General features: G+C 43.0%; 1 protein-coding gene across 7 annotated transcripts in view; it reads left to right on the top strand.

Annotated features, from left to right (window-relative positions):
* Positions 1–3,188: 3,188 nt before the first annotated feature.
* The window catches only part of LOC144307657 (RNA polymerase II elongation factor ELL2-like), a 121,034-nt gene continuing 104,323 nt past the window's right edge, over positions 3,189–19,899 (top strand). For 4 of the 7 annotated variants that reach the window (XM_077887597.1, XM_077887596.1, XM_077887591.1 and 1 more), the window contains exons 1-2: positions 3,222–3,376; positions 12,322–12,827. The gene's annotated coding sequence lies outside the window, so the exon portion shown is untranslated. Of the gene's footprint in view, positions 3,377–12,321; positions 12,828–19,899 lie in introns of all 7 variants that reach the window. The other 3 variants (XR_013374434.1, XR_013374435.1, XM_077887592.1) reach the window with 2 other exon arrangements.

Raw genomic sequence — 19,899 nt, 5'->3', positions numbered from 1 at the left:
AATAATATACAACATGGTGACCGTAGTGAACAATGCTGTTTTGTGTACTTGAAACACAGAGTAGATCTTAAATGTTCTCCCCACATACAAAAGCATGGTAACTATGTGAGGGGATAGATGTGTTAACTGACCTTATGTTGGTGATCATTTCAACATACACATGTATCTAAATCATCACATTGTACACCTTCAACTTATACAATGTTATATACCAATTAGATGTCAATAAAGAAGGATGGAACAAAGGAACCCAAAGTGTGAAACACTACACAGCACAGCAAGCTGGGCTCAGATGTGCACTTCCACTTAATGTGCAAACCTTGAGCCTACGAACTAACATAAAAACTAGTTTGCAACACTGTCTCTTAGAGATGCTTCCTTAGCTCAGTCCATTCAAGGGAGAAATGCAAGAGAATGATAACTTTCATGGAAGATGAGCTCTAGGGTAAAAATACCTAAGTAAATATGTAAATAGAAGCAGTTACAGACCAAATGCAGTCAAAGAACTAGAGCCAACAGAGCAGTTTAAAGACATCTTAAAATTAATATATTTACAAGTTTCATATACAAAGAAAATGACATTTTTTGGTGCATTTTAACAGGCAGCTAGGACGTGTGTACCAAAAGATATGAATAGTAATTGAGCAGAAATTTTACAGATTAAAACAAGTAGTTGACATGAATCTCAATAGATGGGTTGAATATTATGCTTGACACAGCTGAACAGATCATTAATGTACTGAAAGATAAAATGAAAGAAATCCCCCCGCCCCCGATCAAAAAATAAAGAAAAAAGAAAGAAAATGAGAACCTGCTGCTATGAAAAGAAGAGCATAGAGAGAATATCTCAGAGGAAATACTCAGAGAATATTCCAGAAATGAGCATTTGAGAAGTGGCATGTGCCCTTAGATCAGAAAGTTTCACAGTTGTCAAGTTCAGTTAAAAATACCCGCCCTGAATGCATTGTAATGAAACGACATGAAGAGAAAACATAAAGAGTATAAGGAGAGAATTTAACGTAGACAGGGACAATCTTCTGTGATTGAGATTCGTTTTCTCAGTGTTTTCTTAGAGCTTTTCCTTCCCCTGAATATTGCATCTGCTGTTTGGGTGTCTCAGAACGAAAGGAACACAGAAACCCTTTGATCCGAGATTTTATTTATCCATGACACACCTCAGGACTAGGGAATCATGCCACGACCGAGCCAGATTTAGGAGGGTCACTTTTACAAAGAGCATTTTTTTGTGTGTGTGTAAAGCCGAAATGCTCCAACATTTTATCCAGCCTTCTCCTGGCGACTCTCCACTCCCACGACAATGTGGCAAAAATGGTACAATAAAGAGTTCTGCTTGTATCTTCCTGCACCACCAGTGTTCAATGTCTTGAATTACCCAAGGCTCACGCCACGGCCCGGCCGGCAAGTTGTCAGTCTGCCTTGAAAATAACACATTACCTAAATTTGTGCATGAATTTAACTCTGTGTATCAGAGGTAACACCTCTGAGATACATTCGAGAAACTGGGAATCAAACACAGTTTGCTAGGAATGAAGTGAACAGATAAGTCAGTGTGCAAATTTGTGGCTAGTGCCAATTATTTTGCCTTGAGGAATTAAGGGGGGGCCGGATAGAGGACCTATGCAAAAGCGTCCTGCCTTTTAGATTTCCCTGATTAATATTAGGCCTCTGCAATCTTAATAAATTCATATTCTTGAACATTATGATAAGTTAAATATTCATCTACCTTTCCTCCGGAGTTTTCATGGCTTCTATAGTTTACGATTAGCTCTTTAATCCATCTGGAAATTACCTTGGCATTTGATTTGAGGTGAGGTTTTACTTAAGTGGTTTCCAAATGGTCATCATCTTTTCTTGACATGTTAAAGGAATATTTCTTTTCAACTGTTTTGTAGTAATTGATTTTTTTTCAGCTAAGGCATTTTTATTTTTTTATTTTTTTATAATAAATTTATTTTTTATTGGTGTTCAATTTGCCAACATACAGAATAACACCCAGTGCTCATCCCGTCAAGTGCCCCCCTCAGTGCCCGTCACCCATTCACCCCCACCCCCCGCCCTCCTCCCCTTCCACCACCCCTAGTTCGTTTCCCAGAGTCAGGAGTCTTTATGCTCTGTCTCCCTTTCTGATATTTCCCACACATTTCTTCTCCCTTCCCTTATATTCCCTTTTGCTATTATTTATATTCCCCAAATAAATGAGAACATATAATGTAGTAATTGATTTTTAATGTATTGAGTTTTTTGAATAATAAACTCTGTTTCAGGGCAATCTAGTCTGTTCAAGTGATCTGCTGATTCTGTGTCAATACCAAACTCCTTTAAGGCCTGCGACTTCTAGTTCATTTTAATATCTGCTTGAAGAAATTCCTGCAATATCTTTTTTTGAAATATTTAACTATTACAGGTATCAACTGTTTATTTTTCCAGATGAATATTGGAATACAGAATATAATTTTAAATCTGTTTTTCCTATATTTTGATTTAAAACTATGAACTAGGGATGCCTGGGTGGGTGGCTCAGTGGTTTAGCACCTGCCTTTGGCCCAGGGCGTGATCCTGGAGTCCAGGGATCGAGTCCTGCGTCGGGCTCCCTGCATGGAGCCTGCTTCTCCCTCTGCCTGTGTCTCTGCCTCTGTCTGTGTCTCTCATGAATAAATAAATAAAATCTTAAAAAAAAGAAAACTATGAACTAATTTTAGAGAAGGGGTATAATTATAACCTTAAGCATGTCAATTCATCTGCAGTTACATTTTATTTTAAAAATCTTTAAAAAATGACAAAATCTTTCAAATCTTTTTCATTTTCATCATTTAGTTTCAATAAACTTCCTTAGTGGCATTTCTAAATATTTCAGGTGTTTTGCTTCTATTGTATGTAATTTCCTATTTAATTAGCCAACTTCCCATTTTGTTTTCTGAATGATTATTGCCTTGTGCTCTGACTAAACAACAACAACAAAAAACTCCAAAAAGTCTTATTTGATTTCATTTTGTTGTCCTTTGGTCATTTCTGCTATATATTCTCAGTAGACCATTAGCTCTTCTTGAATTTTAAACATTTTTTTTTGCCGGTTCTCTTATTCAGAGCATAAAAGTTCATGGCTGTTACTTCTTCCTGGTGGGATGTGACTTTTATCCATGAATGATATCTTGACTCGGTAAAGAAAACTTAGGTTGCAACCTTTTTCCCTCAGAACTCTGTGGACACTGTTTCACTTTCTTCCCTGCTCAAGATTGCAGAGCAGACGTCTGAGACCAGACTGGTTTTTGTTCCTTTGTGAGGTACCTGGTTTTTCTGCTGAGCTGTAAGTAGGATCTTTTTTTCTTTGCCCGTGTACTTCTAAAGTATCACCAGGGTAAGTCTAGATGTTGTTCTAGTTTCATTAACTTTAACTGAAATGCAATGGACCGCTTTGATCAACATGTTACAGCTCAGGAAATTTGTCTTCTATTATACTTTGATTATTGTTTCGGCTCTTTTTATTTTGGTTTCTTCCCCAGGAGAGCCAATCACCTACAATTTCAGTCTTTACTTTCTCTTCTCCTATCCACCTTCTCTCATCACTTCCATCTCTTTGTCCTTGTCTTGTGTCGCTGCGGTGTCAAACGTGCTTGGAGAGTTCAGGTTCTGGCAAGGGGTAAGGCATCAGCAAGTGATAACTGTATAATTATTATTATATCCACAGCCTTCCTTTATTCCGCTCTCATGTCATAAGTGAAGTTCATGAGGTCCATTGGTGTGGATCTTTAGGATTTATAAAGCATTTTGCAGCCATTCTTTTGGTTGACCCTCATAATAACCCTTGGAGATGAGAATAGTATTATCCCTACTTTATAAATGGAAGAAACTGATGTTCAGAACAGTTAGGTAATCTGCCTAAAATAATCTAGTTGGGTAGTGGTCGATCTAAGAAAAGGACCTCTTTCTGGGATGGATTCCCAGGTCACTTCTTCGTGGAGCAGCATTGCTCCCTGGTTTCTCTCCCCTTTAGAATACAAAACTCTCCAAAAGAAAGCATTAGCTATGGAATTTCTGCTTGAGGGATTTGTGTTCTCAGGAAGCAACAAATCATTATTTATCACTTTTTTCTTTGTTTAGACAGACGTCACGGCATTTTCTCTTCTTCAAACAGATATTCTAATCACTTGAGCCCCTTTAAGCAATTGAAGCAATTGTAATCACAGATGTCCTTGATCCTTCCTGCCATTCTCATTTCCAAAAATAGAATCCTTGCTCAGGATTCCTCATGAAATTGTACAGTTGAGCCTTTGTGTTTTAAAATCCTTATTATTTGAAAATAGCTTTATCTGCAAAGTTTATTACCAAAAAAGGAAAGAAAAGAGAAAAGAAGTACCTTACTGCAGATTCTGGACGTATCTCGTCTTTCATAAAACCTTTCTTCACGCACTAAATGGAAGTTGTACTTAACTCTGAAACTCGGTGTTTCATACTCATTGGTATGAATGTGATCGTGCATTTAGGATCTTGCAAAAGCAGATTCTTTATTACTTGTTGAGGATTGAGGCATTGAATTTCTGAAATTGGAAATACAGATATTGCAGGGTGAATTTATAAACAAAAGGTATCTATTGATCTGGGTCTTGACTTATTATGTGTCATTTGCATTTAAGCCCGTGTTGCTGTGTTGGTAGGGGGCCCTGCACACACACACACAAATCGTGGCCTCTTAGGGCCCTGTAGTAACTGAGATAAGATAAAGACTCATTTTGTTTTGGGAGGTTTTGTTACCCTTTTGAAGCCAGAAGACCTGCTGGAGAGAGTTCTGAAGCATCCAGCTCATCTGAAGTTCAAGCTATACTATTTCTCTGTAATGAGCAATGGGAGAGTATTGCTCTTTGCCCCTTCCATGGTAATATCTTCTTTCCCACACCCTGTGCATTATTTATGTAATATATGCTCTCCCCCACCAAGTACATTATTCCCATTTTGGGCTCTCACATACTTGGAGGTGTAAGTTCAGGTGAGAATATTTGAAGATCCAAGAATGACTAAATTGTATATATCAGAGCGGTTGAGACTTTGTCAGAGAGATATTAATAGAGGTGGAAAGAGAGAAGTCTAGGCAAAAGCATTCTGAAAGCAATTTCATGGCCCATAAAGGGAACAAAGCCAAGTCATTAGACAAATATGAGGCCCCTCAAGGTAATTCTATCAACACCAAGGAGATAAAGCCACATTCCTGGTTCAGACTCAAGGGGAAGGCCAAGAAATTTCTCAGCCCCTGTGCCTTTCTGTTCATTTCAATCTCAAGCTACGTTTCTTTAGGTTAATTTTAATTCTCTATGGCATCCAACTTTTTCTGTCTTAATACACAATAAATAACAACACATATCTATGCAAATATATATAGATATTTTCAAATGGATATTTTGAGTGCCTGCTGTGTGTCAGGCTCTAGGTTGAGGTTACCTAAGAATCAGAGACCTGTCCTTTGTAAGCTTTACTGTTTTATTTATTTTCTTTTTAAAGATTTATTTATTCATTTGAGAGAGAGAGAGAGAGAGAGAGAGAGAGAGAGACGAGCAGGGGAAGGGGCAGAGAGAGAGAATCTCAAGTAGACTCCCTACTGAGCGTGGAGCCCGACGTGGGGCTCAGTCTCACAACTCATGAGCCAAGATCAAGAGTTGGACACTTAACTGACTGAGGTACCCAACTGCCCCAAAGCCTTACTGCTCTATGCTGAAGGGGAACAGAATATGCTACCCCTAAATATGCCACTTTGGCATGTGGTGCTGAAAAGCAATCAAGACCCCATAGACTCAGGAAAAGCCCCTTTCCTCCCTCTTAACTGCCTAAAAGGACTTAGAAATGGGGCCTATACCAGGAAGAGAGCTATTGCTAAAGAGTTTCTCATCTCAAGAGAGTTGTTCTCAAGGCTAGGCAAACATTTGTTTACCAAACATTTGCTCTTCCTATCTTCCTGTGAATTGCCATCCACCCCATCGATGGCCCAGACTTTTACCTCTTTCCTTAGGTCTGGATGGCATCCAAGCCCCAAGTGGCCAGCTGCCTTTGAATCTTGTATCTTTGTGGGGCTCCCATACATACATTAATTTTTTTTCCTCTGTTAATCTGTCTTTTTATTATTATGGGGTGGGGGTGGGGTGGGTCTCAGCCAAGCACCTTGAAGGATAGAGGGAAAGTTATTTTTCCTCCCCTACAATGCTTTCTGTTCTCCTTTGTTCCTTTCCCTCTAGGTATGTGTTTTCTTTATTAAAGTTTCTTTAAAAAAAAGCCCAGTGCATATGAGTTTTGCCAAGGCCTCTCGGCTTTATCCATACCAAGTTTCTCATCTTCAAAGGGCAACCAGTACCCGCCAGCACCCCCCCCCCCCCCGCAAGTGAGGAGCTGTGGACATTCATGTAAGCAGACCTTGAGAATAGCGCTGCTGGGTGAACTGAGGAGATCCCTGGGCCCTGGGGCCTTGAACCAGTCAGACCCAAAGGAGTGACTGAAGGTTCTTGGTCTTGTTACAAGAATGAACTCAAGGACAGATATGCAGCACAGCAGATGAGTAAGAGAAAGGGGAAAGTTTGTGAGAGGTAAAAGTACACTCTTGAGACGTGGGAACAGGCCTGCTTCTGAGCAAACTAGAGAGGGAGAGAGAGGGGAAGAGAGAGAGAGAGAGAGAGAAAGAAAGAGAGAGAGAGAGAGAGTGAGAGCTGTGCACTCTGGGGGTTGGGTTCTATCCTTTATTGACAGTTGCTAACCAGGGACTGGAATATTCATTACTTGGGGAAGGAAGCAGGGTTTTGAGCTTATGCTTTCTAATTCAGTCAGGGGGTTCCCATTATGGTACCCACCATCTTGGGCCTGTCTGGTTTGACCCGGCTGCCAGGACAAGCCTCTGACCTTCCTGATAGCTGGTCACGACTTGCTTGTTGCTGGCTTCTGGGTGTCCTGTTAGAGTCTAACTAACTGCCTCCTGTAACACTGTGAACTCTCATTGGGATACATTAATAATGCCTGATCTTCTGAAACCATCCCTCCCCACCAGAGATTTCTTGCAGGCCTTGAGAACTTTGTGCTTTGCTTTCATTCAGGAGGCCAGTGTGCTGTTTCCCGAGAAAATTTGTTTCCCCATGTATCCTGAATTTGTTTGAGTTTGTTTTACAGAATCTATATCAGGTAATACTTGGGTCTATATCAATAATAAGTGGCTTTTCACATGTGGTCCTTACTGAGGACACACTGACACTTTGACACATCTTTTTCTGCAGTAATATAGTAAGTCCCTAGACCCTGATAAAGATGAAACAGTTAAATTCATCAAGGGTGTTCTGAATACTGTAAGTTATTTCTTACCTAACCTGGCTTCCAGAAATAACACACCCCAGATAGAGGAACCTCATTTTAAAGGACACTCAAGGCCAAATCAACCATCTTAATTTGACAGATGTTGCTTAGCCAAGTGTTTACAGTACAAATTTCCAGATCTGAATTTTGTTGCCTTAACTCATCATCTCTGTACTGGGGAAAATAAATGAAAGCTAACACAAAACTGATCTCCCAGATGTGTGGTTTTAAATAAATAATGAAGACGAAAGGGAAGCATAGGTGCTGAGCTGCCCTGTGAGTGCCGAAGTCATTAGAGTTATGCAGTCTTTGCAGCCTACTCCTTCCCCATCCTTAACTCTCTGCATTTAATAAGAGAATGAGGGGAAACCTCTATGCATTTTTCCAAATAAATCTGTCAGTATTTTCTAAGGTAGTAGCAATAAAGTAGGGAAAGAAATAGGTCTCTTGAAGCCAACATGATCTTAGAGCTCTTTGGTAAACATATCAAATGAATGCCAGGCGATTTGGACCAATATTTGTGTGTTTTGTTTGTTGATTGTTTTCCTTTGTCTTCTATGAGACAAGTGTCAGTTTTATCATACCTCAAGTATTTAATTCTTCTGCTTATTCTTGAAACTGATGACATCAGATCTTTTCTGCAGTTCAAATAATCAGCTATGCCACAGCACGGGTGAGCCTCGCTCACTTGATGCCCTTGGTTCAGATGCTCTCCTCTCTTGCCAGGCTTATAGTAATGGCAAAACCCAGCACAGAAACTAATGGTAATGGGGAGGGGAGGAGCGCAGACACCAAAGCGGGGTGTCTTGACTTTGCCTTTCATCATGCCTCCCTGCTCTCACCCACACTTTCCTCCGCTAAAAGCTTGCTATTGGAACATGGGAGCAAGAACCATGTGTTTATTTTCAAATGCTGTTCCCTTTGGTTGATGTCTTTGTGGTTCCAGCACAGAGAGCCATGAAAGTATCCATTGGTGGAGATGACACTCTCAGAGTACTCAAGCCAAAGCATTTTTGCAACAGCCTAATCATCTCTAAACCTACTTCTATTTTCTGTAGGTATTGATAGCATGTATCAAAGCGACAAAGTTGAAATGGAAAAGGCAATTGTCAGCTAAATGGAATGAACGTGTTTATTGGCCAAAACTCATATGGTAAAAATGTCTTCTCTAAGTGTTTCAGGGCTCCTGCTCCTATTCTCAACCTCCCTATCAGTGGTCCCCAAAGCCTGACCCTTCCTCCAATCTCTCAACCCCAGTCTGGGCACGAGTCTGATGACAGTAATGGGCATTGTGCATTAATTCATGTGATTCCTGATTGATACCTGATTAATACCTCTCCCCCACTAGAGGTCAAATTCCATATTGGCCACATTTTGTTCACTGCTATATCCCTTGTACTTAGAATAAGATCTGGTCTGCTGTAAGTTTTTCATTAATGAGAAGGACGGAAGAACAGAAAAAAGGAAGGAGGAAGTAAGGACAAACTCCTATAAAGGGGAAAGTTAGGGAACCGTGATGCGAAGTCAGTTCCTGGAATAGTAGATGTGTGGAAGTCCAAATATAGGAGGCTCTGTGGCAAGCAGAACGATGTCCATGTCCTAATGTCCTAATCCTGTGACTCTGTGACTGTGTTACCTGACTTTGCACATGTGTCTTGAGATGGGAAGGGCATGCTGGATTATCCAGGTAGGCCCAATATAATCACACAGGTCCTGAAAGTAGAAGAGAGAGACAGATGTCAGAGTGAAGCAGGGTCAGGCGCACTTGACTCTGTTGCCATCTGGTAGCAGAGGAAGGGAGCCACAAGCCAAGGGGTACAAGAAGCCACTGGCAGTGTAAATGGCAAGGAAATGGATTCTCCCCTAGACCCACCGACAGGAACAAGGCCCTGCTGACACCTTGATTTTAGCTCAGTGAGACCTATGTCAGGCTTATAACCTCCGCAAATGTACAATAATAAATTTGTTTCATTCGTGAATGCTAAATTTGTGGTAATGGCAATGGGAAACTAGTACAGGACCCATGAACACTTCATTTTCTTTCTTTTTTTTTTAAGACTTTATTTATTTAGTCATGAGAGACACAGAGAGAGAGGCAGAGACAGAGGCAGAGGCAGAAGCAGGCTTCCACAAGGAGCCCAATGTGGGACTCAATCCTAGGACCCTGGGATTATGACCTGAACCAAAGGCAGACGCTCAACAACTGAGCCACCCAGGCATCCCCAACACTTCCTTTTCTATATGTTACTAGGGACATCTTCTGGCTGCTAATGAACCTCTGAGGTGATGGTTTATGTAAAGAGGTTTTTTTTTTTTTTTCTGTAAAGCATAATAATTATAGGAGTGCTTGGCTGGCTCATTTGGAAGAGCATGGAACTCTTGATCTCAGGGTTGTGAGTTTAAGACCCACCTTGGGTGCAGGGATTACTTAAATTATTAATTTTAAAAAATAATAATTACATTAAGAATAAAAATAATAAGAATAGCTACCAATCATAGAGTACCAGTTAATATATAGTAGACATGGGTTTTTTTGTTTTGTTTTGTTTTTAGGATTTTATTTACTTATTTGAGAGGAAGAGCAAGAGAAAGCATGAGTGGGGGCAGGAGGCAGAGGGAGAGGGAGTAGGCCCCTCACTGGGCAGGGAGCCTTATGTGGGGCTCAATTCCAGGACCCTGGGGTCATGATCTGAGCCGAAGGCAGATGCTTAACTAACTGAGTCACTCAGGTGCCTCTATAAGTAGTTTTTGTAAGGATTAAAATGTGACATTACATAAAAGTACTTAGCACATAGAAGCTTAATATAGTTATGCCCTTAGACCCAGAAAGGAGGGGTTCCTTTGCTGAACTCCATGATTTAGAGGGTCCTGGGTAGTAGAATCACATATACCAAAATTAATTTATTTTTCAAAAACTCTGAGTACCTCTGCCATTCAGAATCTTGTGTTCAGTTCTGGCATCGTGTCACCCACAGTGCTAAATTTCCATCCTCCTAACACTGTTCAAGCCCCCTATTTCTCTCTTTTTTTAGATTTTATTTATTTATTTATTCATGAGAGACACAGAGAGAGGTAGAGACATAGCAGAGGGAGAAGCAGGCTCCTTGTGGGGAGCCCGATGTGGGACTCGATCCCAGGACCCTGGGATCACACCCTGAGCCAAAGGCAGGCGCTAAATCGCTGAGCCACCCAGGCATCCCCAAACCTCCTATCTCTTGTCCTATGTCCTCAAACAAAAGAAAATGTGTGCAAATGCAGTTGTGCCACTCCTGACATCTGAGAGGGACAAGGGACACTGCCTCAAAGTACAGGGAACATTTGAGTTGCAGAAGAGCTTAAGTAACAGAAAAGATGAGTTAACTCTTGTGTCTTCTTTGATACCATGATTATGGTGGGGTCTTCTATAACATTGTTTACCAGTAGTACCAAGTTCAGACTTTCTTTTATTTTTTATGCTTATGGCTCTGGAAATACAAATTAGCATGGTATTCTTTTTTTAAAAAAGATTTTATTTATTTATTCACGAGAGACACACAGAGAGAGGCAGAGACACAGGCAGAGGGAGAAGCAGGCTCCCTGAGGGGAACCTGATGTGGGACTTGATTCCAGGACCCCGGATCACATGCTGGGCTGAAGGCAGATGCTCCACCACTGAGCCACCCAGACGTCCCTAGCATGGTATTCTTAATAGCTGCACATAGGAACCGAAGAATATTTGTTAATATTCAGTAATTTATGCTTTATCTTATATTTATAGAGGTATAGAGGTAATATATATAAAGTCAATTCTCTACACGCTAATCTATAATGTGTGATATCAGTTCTTTACATGAGCAAGGATATGAATATTTAACATTAGAGTTGTGAAGTCTTATTTTCATAAAATGATTTAATAATAATTTAAAAATTAGTATAGTTAATTAAGATTTCCCCCAAAGTATAAGCTTTATTGACCTAACTTTGATTTAAAAATTTTATAGCTGTTAATTGTAATTTATATTTAAGTGTAATATATTATTTTGCATATTTAAAAGAACATAACTGGGCAGCCCGGGTGGCTCAGTGGTTTAGCGCTGCCTTCAGCCCAGGGGGTGATCCTGGGGTCCCGGGATGGAGTCCCACGTCGGGCTCCCTGCATGAAGCCTGCTTCTCCCTCTGCCTGTGTCTCTGCGCCTCTCTCTCTGTGTCTCTCATGAATAAATAAATAAAGTCTTAAAAAAAAGAACATGAGTTTTAGAACGATGCAATTTTTATTTTTCATTTTAAAAATAATTTACATTCTTACAAAATATACTCAAATCGTGCATACTTTGAGTACAACTAGAGTTTTAATCCTTTACATTATTATTTTCAATTAACACAAATGATACAAAAATCTTGATTATAACAGCCTAATTAAAGATTATCGTGAAATAAAGTTAAGAAAAAGACATCACATTGAATAAATTTATAATAATTGATGAACTAGGTACATATTTTGTTACTCGTTCAAACATTGCCAGCCAATCAATAGAACGTTCAGATCTATGTAATAATATTTTAGTCACCTTTTACATCTTGACAACTTTCAGTAATGTAAAAATCATGGTTTGGGATCCCTGGGTGGCACAGCGGTTTGGCGCCTGCCTTTGGCCCAGGGCGCGATCCTGGAGACCCGGGATTGAATCCCACGTCGGGCTCCTGGTGCATGGAGCCTGCTTCTCCCTCTGCCTGTGTCTCTGCCTCTCTCTCTCTCTCTCTCTGTGAGACTATCATAATAAATAAAAATTTATAAAAAAAAATCATGGTTTGATGCATTTTGGGATACTGTTATTGTGAAACTGTAGTTGTTAAGAGTAGATGGATGATAAAACAGATGTTACCTCACTGTTTAACCAGTTGACTTACATTTTAAAAATATTTATATATATTTGCCTCCATTTGTATTTTTGCCCTAGGGTCCTGCAAGTAGCAGACCTAACTATTATTAATTTCTTCTTACAGATGAGGAGAATGGGGCTTAGAAAGGCAAAGAAAAATTTCACCTCGTTGGGGGTATGCTGATAAACGGGGTCTCCAAAATGAACAAACGAATGAATGGTTTTGAAACAATGGTAATTTGCAGCATCTGACCTCTCTGTGATCTAAGTATTCTCATCATGGTTGATTTCAAGCTACAGTGTTGCCTCGGCCAGCTCAAAAAAATCCACAAATTTGATGGGCTCTCTTAAGTTGGTGCAAGTCAACTCTAGGACACCACCGCCAAGTCGCAGAGCTAGTGCCTGACATCTGTTCCTGGGCCATCCTTGACACCAGGGCACTGCCTCCCCGCCGCCAAACCCAGCCCCAGCCAAGAACATATGCTCCTTGGTCTCAGTTTTGTGGGCTCTGATTTACTACTTGAGAGGTGACCTCACTAACCTGCCAGTCCTGACATCACATCTACCCGCCTACCTACTTTGAAGAAGGCTAAACACAAAATCTATTTGAATGCACAGCTAATGAATGTGGTAAGTTTCATTTGAAATGTCATACTTGCTCCTGAGATGGTTCCACTCACAGTTCAGTGAACCTTTAAATAGGCATCATTTTAAGGCTGGGATGGCTTACCCATTACGGTTAAGTGATTAGCCTAAGGCTACTGTGGAAAATCTCTTTAAATCAAAAACCTCCATATGACATAAATCTGTATTGGGAGAGGCACAAGGACCTAGGAGCAATACATTTTACTTTCAAATCCATTCTTCTGGGGAAATAAAAAGAAGTGCAGGTTATCTAGGAAAAGAAAGATCGTTCAGGCCCAGGCCCAGACCGTTGTCAGCAGTGGGCCAAAGGGAGGCGCATTATCCAGGTTCTAGCAGCGCCCCGGTTTGGAACCAGGCCCAGGTCTCTCTAATATTTCTGGTCTTTGAAGAAGAATCCACACAGTAGGATCGACCTCAAATTCTAAGGGAGTTGGCGTTGGAGCGGCATCAAAGTGCCTCGTCTAGTGTCTCTTTAAAGGGGACTTTGGGTCCTTAGCCAAGTTGTATTGCAGGACTTTCATTAGTTTCATTTGTCTGCTTTTCTCCCTTCCTGCTGACCTGCTAGAAGGACACGGATGAGGGAAAAAATGAGAAAGGTGGTCCTGCTAATCAACTGGAAAGAGGCAGGTGGCTTAGCCGTCTGGGAAGCAGATGCATGGAGACACAATGCGTTTTCCAAAACGCCGAGAAGAGGCCCTTAGAAATCAGTCATCTGCTCGAGCAGATCCTGTTCCTCTACGTAGCAGAACATGGGGGGCCCGAGCCAGTGCACAGCCTGGGGGGCTGGTCCTGCTGAGCTCCAGGGGCCTGCTCCTGGGCATGGAGGCTCCTTTTAGGAGTTTTCGGGGTGGGGGTGGGGGTTAGGGACCACGATGAGTGCCAGGCAGGCACTTGGGCTGTGCAGTGAGGCTGAAGTGCAAGGCTGGGAGGTAATGAGGGAAGAGGATTCCAGTTGGGAGTAAGACTTTTGGTATTTGGAATTTGGAATTCATGGAGGCAGCCGAGTCCCTGGCGCTTTTTGATGTGGCTCATGTACCCAAGGTCAGGCAGTGAAGTCAGCTACAAAGTGACCTCCTCTTGATGTGGAGACAGTACCTTGGGGACATAGGGAACCGGGGTTCAAATCCCACCTCTTCCATTACCCAGATGTATAGGGCCCCTGCCTATCCCTGTGCGTCTTTGTGCCCAGATGATGCTGTCGTGTGGTTAACGATGACTCCAGGTGACTGTGGCCAAAAGGCAAGTCTGGGAACTCCAGCTGTGGTGTCTTGTGACTAGAAGGTGGCCCTGGCTATCTGTCTCTGCATCACCTTGGAGCTTGTCGGAAACCTAGCCTACATACTACCGGCTTAGAATCTGCTTTCTAACCAGATCTTCAGGTGATTTCTGTGCACCTTAGCATCTGAGAGGCCCTGTTCTCATCCTCTGCGTCACTACCAAGGAGTCATTGGACCGGTTCTGGAAACACCTGGGAGCGGTTACATTTGGTAGTCTGCTCCTGGAGAGGCAGGGGAGAGGAAGGCTATTGCTTTGCTAGATCTAGGTGGACCACTTTCAGGGTTTTTGGTCTCATCTTTGAAGCCTACTCACCACCATCGAGGCCAGGCAGGGAACGTGAAAAGCTCAACGTGTGCGAGTGTAAACAGTTTCCAACAGGGTAAATAAGACTTGGCTGCATAGTTAGGACACAGCTCACCCTTTCCTTGCAGCGAGGGTCGGCCTGGGCTCATTCGGAAGCGGAGACAGCGGAAGGCACACAGCAGAGCCCGTAAGAAATTCCGTCCTGGTGAACGAGGTAAGTAAGGTAATGTTTCCTTCAAGCATTTCATTTGGAGGATTGGAAAGATGATGTGTGGTCATAATCTTCAGTTCTTGGAAAGTATGCGACTGGGATGTTCCCTTCTGCTGTGATGGTATGAAAGAGTGGTCAAGTGCTCGGTTTGGAACCCGTCGTTTTCTTGATGAATTCGGTGGACTACAAACTACATCAAAATACGTTTTCTGAGATCTTTATTCACAAACAATTTGGGATTTAACACGTCCAATTTCATGCAGCTGTGGGTTTCACCGTCTTCTCTGTAGGTCTTAAGCAATTATTGATCTACACATTGCTTTTCAGCCTGTTTCTGGTACCTTCTGGTGCCTGTATTGGCCACGATGACCAACCTACATTTATTCTTTATTTTTTTTAAAGATTTTATTTATTTATTCATGAGAGACACACACACAAAGGCAGAGACATAGGCAGAGGGAGAAGCAGGATCCCTGTGGGGAGCCCCATGCGGGACTGGATCCCAGGACCCCTGGATCACACCCTGAGCCAAAGGCAGAGATGCTCAACCACTGGGCCACCCAGACTCCCCCAACCTACATTTAATGGAAAGAAGGTTATTTACCATAAGGATAGCTTTTTGTAGCAGTAGCTTAGGAGTTTTGCTCGTTAAATCCCTATTGCGTTATTATTATGACTATATCAAATTATCCTTTTGATGCCTCCTATCAGCAGATGAGAGACCTTGTTGAATTACAGTTAATAAGTAGAGCTAGCGTGTGGTACTTTACAATTAATGAAACATTTCAAGTACCTAATCTGATCTGGACACTGGGAAGATATTATCATTTTCTTCTCGGTACACATGAGAAAACTAAAAATGAGTTCAGAAAATTGCCCAAGGTCACGTAGCAAGTAGACTGTGGAGTGAGGACCCCAGTCTGGCTCTTTATATTCTCAGGTTCATCCTCCCCTCCCTGCACCAGTCCACAATACATTCAGGAAGATCTGGATGCTTCCGTTAGGGCCTGTGTCCTCTTGGGAGTTGGGCTGAATTGCTGGTTGTCGTTCAATTTTACTGCCACGCCTTCACATTTCTAAGGAGGAGCCGGCAACTAGTCTTCTGTCCCCAGAATTCCCTCACCCGTATGGCTCAGGGTTACAGCCTTTCAACAAGAGGGTCACCTGTGCACAACAGTTTGGAATGCAGGAGAGGAATAGAAGCTATTATTTTTGGAAGACAGGTGCAGGCCGACATGAGCGGGCCTGGGGTTTGAAGCCATTTAATGGGGAGTTTCTTGAGAATCACTTGCATCTCAGACTTCCAGAAAGGCACAAATTAGCACACATTCCTGTCCGGGGTCATTTCTCCACTGCTTTGATGTTACTAGATTGTCTGTGTGATTCCCTTGACCTTTTCTCTCCTGGCACCTTTAATTCTTGTATATGCGGCTCTGTCTGGGTGGGGGGAGGTAGGGGTGGAGGGCTCTTCCATCCAAAATGCCTTCTATCTCCCTGATTAAATCCCAAATGATAAAGGAATCTGGGTGAAAAGTGCTTTCTCTGGGCCTCCTGTAGTTTCTAACATTTCCAGGACTGTTTCTTTCCATAAGTAATTTTATTACCTGTGAAACTGATATTTTAATTGTAAACTGTTTGGAAAATCAACCATCTCTGCAATGTAGACATCACTCCACAGAGTTACACCATAGTTCATCCACTTCTATTCCTATTGGTAAACATTTGGTAAACATTTTTTTATTCCTGTTTTTTTTTTGTTGTTGTTGTTGTTGTTATGCTACACACCACTGTGATAAACATGTGCATAGCAAGCTCTATCTGAATTTTGTATTTTTCCTTAGCGCAAATTCCTGTTCTGGGTCATTTCTTTTTTTTTCTTAAGATTTTATTTATTTATTTGAGAGAGAGAGTGAGCGCACAAGCAGGGGAAGAGGCAGAGGGAGAGGGAGAAGTAGACTCCCTGCTCAGCAGGGAGCCTGATGTGGGGGCTTGATCCCAGGACCCTGGGATCATGACCTGAGCCGAAGGCAGATGCTTAACTGACTGAGCCACCCAGGCGCCCCTAGGTCATTTCTTTGGTCCCTGCATTGCTCAGAATCCTCAGCAATTGCCTTCTGTGAGCCAAGCATTGCATGAGGCATGGGATGCTGTTCTCCAACAGCTATGAACTCCCTTAGGGCGGAATCTGTACAGTCCGGAGTGTACTAGGCAAAGGACATCAAATACTTTGACCTTTATGCAGAGGAGGACATAGTAATAGGATGGACCTAGGAGGACTTCCTGGAGGAAGTGACATTTACTGAATTTAAAACAGCAAAGAGAGGGGTGCTTGGGTAGCTCAGTTGGGTAAGCAAAGGACTCTTGATTTGAGCTCAGGTCATGATCTTGGGGTCCTGAGACCGCTCAGGTCCCTGCTCAGTGGGGGGATCCGCTTCTCCATCCCCCTCTGCCTTCCTCCCTGTTCTCTCTCTGTGTCTCTAAAAGTAAATAAGTAAATAAACCTTAAAAAGCAACAAGAGGCAGGAATGAAGTAGAAAAGCATGGTGGCAGAAGAAAAAGCAGGGAAAGGGAAGGGGGTAGCAGAACGGCGTTCTCTGAGGGCACTGCCAGGTTCATTATGCCGAGAGCAGAAGTCAGCCAAGGGAGAGACTGGCCTACTGTTTGGAGTTCCTCCCCCGTGCATCCTGCTTTACACCACTAGCTGTCTCCCTCCGCAGTCCCACACACTCCCAGGGCCCCTGCTAGGTCTCTAAGTCTCCGTTCAGGTGTCCTCTCCTCCAGGAAGCTTTCCCTGATAGCCCTCACCCTCTAGATTGGGCGCCCCCTCTTCATGCTTTCCGTGTGTCTGAGCATTTAGGACAGTGCCTTTGACCTTAGTAGTTCACGTCGGCTTTGCTACCAGCGGGTGAGGGCCTCAGGATGGTGTTTTATGTGATTCTTCTGTCTTGCAGTGAGCACCTAGGACGTGCTGTGTGGGTTGGACTGAGCTGGATGTGGCCCCACTGCTTATTATTCATCTTAAGGTGTTTAAGCAGATCGATTAACCTCTGAGCGGGCCAGTTCTTTTTTATTTTATTTTAATTTTTTTTTATTGGAGTTCACTTTGCCATCATTTAGCATAACCCCCAGTGCTCAAGTGCCCCCCTCAGTGCCCATCACCCAGTCACCCCAACCCCTCGCCCACCTCCCCTTCCACTACCCCATCTTCATTTCCCAGAGTTAGGAGTCTCTCATGCTTTGTCAGCAGGCCAGTTCTTGAATGTGTGACTCAGGGATACTTTCTGTCCTGCCTGTGTCATATGTTGGCGTTGTTACGCAGATTACGTGAGATGCAAGACAGCATGCTTTAATAGAAAGCACTATGAAACCATGAGTTATTAGGACAATACCCTGGTTTCAATGAAAATGTGGTATTTGTATGAGGCTTTTGACTTGGGCCAGCGAAGCGATGGTACCACCGTGGCTCAGAATGCGCCTGGATGGCATCTTGGGGCACTGTCCATATAGGTTGGTGGTGGCAGCATCTGAGTGTTTGACGGCTACACCCGACTTGATGGTCGTGCAGCCTTGTGAGCCTGCTTCCCTCCCCATGGCCTGGGTGGCTTACACGGCTCCTCGATGACCTGCACGGTTTTCGGGTCCTCCTGCCTCAGGGGTCTTTCAGGCGATTCCTGCAGCCAAGTTCCATATTCCCAAAGGGAAACATGGCCTTCTGGTTGAGTACTGTAACTATTTCAGCCGACCTTGAACCTTTAAAGAGCCACAAGTCTCAGAGTCCCTGAAAGGTTCCCTGACCCGTTCAGCTTCCCAATCCTTTCTGTGAATGCAGGTAAAGAAGTTCTCTTGGAAAACCCCCTTGGGGATCCACCTGTTTTGGTCCACACCAAACCACTATTCCAAAATGGAACCCGGACATGGCAGTTGTCTCTTTCCTTGGAGTGATCACCCGGTATCATCAGGGTCCTCTTTGCTCCTTATTTAACCTCTGTCAACAATGTCAGAGAAATTTTAATCCTCCAGTTACATCTGTTTTTGTTCCATTTCCCTGCAGATCAGAGAATAGGGCCCGTTCATCTCTGTAGCTCCTTTCTCTCTTGGCTCAATGGCTTTCATCCAGTAGCTGCTTGATAATATTTGCTGAGTTGAATCACTAAGACACCAAGTCTCATGATTACCCAGTCACACTTCATGCACTACGCCAAAACCCTCTTTATCTGATACGGAAACAACCGCAGTTTCACATTTTTTTCAAAACCTGAGGTTGAAATTAAATATTGATTCTCCTCCCCCCCCCAAAGCAGGGAACCCTAAGAAAAAAATGTGTGGTGCCTCTTTGCTATTCTCTTTACATACTATTCTGTATTGTCCCAGTACAAGGAGGCCAAGTACACTGAGGATTCTTTTCTCCAGCAATGAGGTTAAATATACACCATCCCAGATTCCCTTGCTAGTCTGCCTACTTCTATGGCAGGTAGGTTGAGGGCCGGAATGGAGATATGAAAAGCATTGCAAAGCTAATTAACCCAAATGGGGATCACAAGTAGGTCAGGTTCAGTATCATACCCCAAACCCCGCTGGATAGAAGAATATACCTGATGTCTGTCTGCATTGCTGCTGGCAGGCTTAAAACTCACATGCCAAGAAAGGTCACCTTTTCTCTCTAATACAAATACACCACCTGCAAGTAATCTGAGTTCTTAAAAAGCAAGCTAGGAAAGAGTGATAGAGCAGCTCTTCCCATAAACCTTGCTTTTCGACTGGAGTCATGATTCCTTAGAGAGGCAGATGGGGCCCTATAAAATGTCTGGCCCCATAGTCCCGAGTTACCTGTGGGTAAAATGAGGCAGGTAAACCCAGGGCTTGAGGGAGCACATCACAGAGGGGCTGAGAGCATGGACTCGGGGGTCCTGTGCAAACTCCACCTCCAGGACTCCCTAAGCCTCACTCTCAGGAGGTCAAGTGCTTAACAGGCCTGATGCAGTGCCTGATGGGCACAGGCCATGGGTGCCCGGGGACAGGGACCTACCTGCCTGGTGGAGGTTAAAGACCCAGACATTTTCCCAAATACCAGAAGTGCCTCCTGCAGACCTGACAGCAGGGCTGTATGTTGCATGACCCAAAAAAGCCAAACTGTGACTCATGAGTAGACTTTAAAATGCGCGCCAATTCCGCACAAGGAGCCAGTGGGGTTTTCACCGAAAACTGGAACTGATCGTTTTACAGAGCTGAGCACTAAGTGCCATTAAAGTGCTTAAGCAAAGGCTG

This window comes from Canis aureus, chromosome X (genome assembly GCF_053574225.1).
Source record: "Canis aureus isolate CA01 chromosome X, VMU_Caureus_v.1.0, whole genome shotgun sequence".
Taxonomy (NCBI): domain Eukaryota; kingdom Metazoa; phylum Chordata; class Mammalia; order Carnivora; family Canidae; genus Canis; species Canis aureus.
Note: the sequence above shows the minus strand (reverse complement) of the source record. Positions and strands in the feature narration are given on the sequence as shown.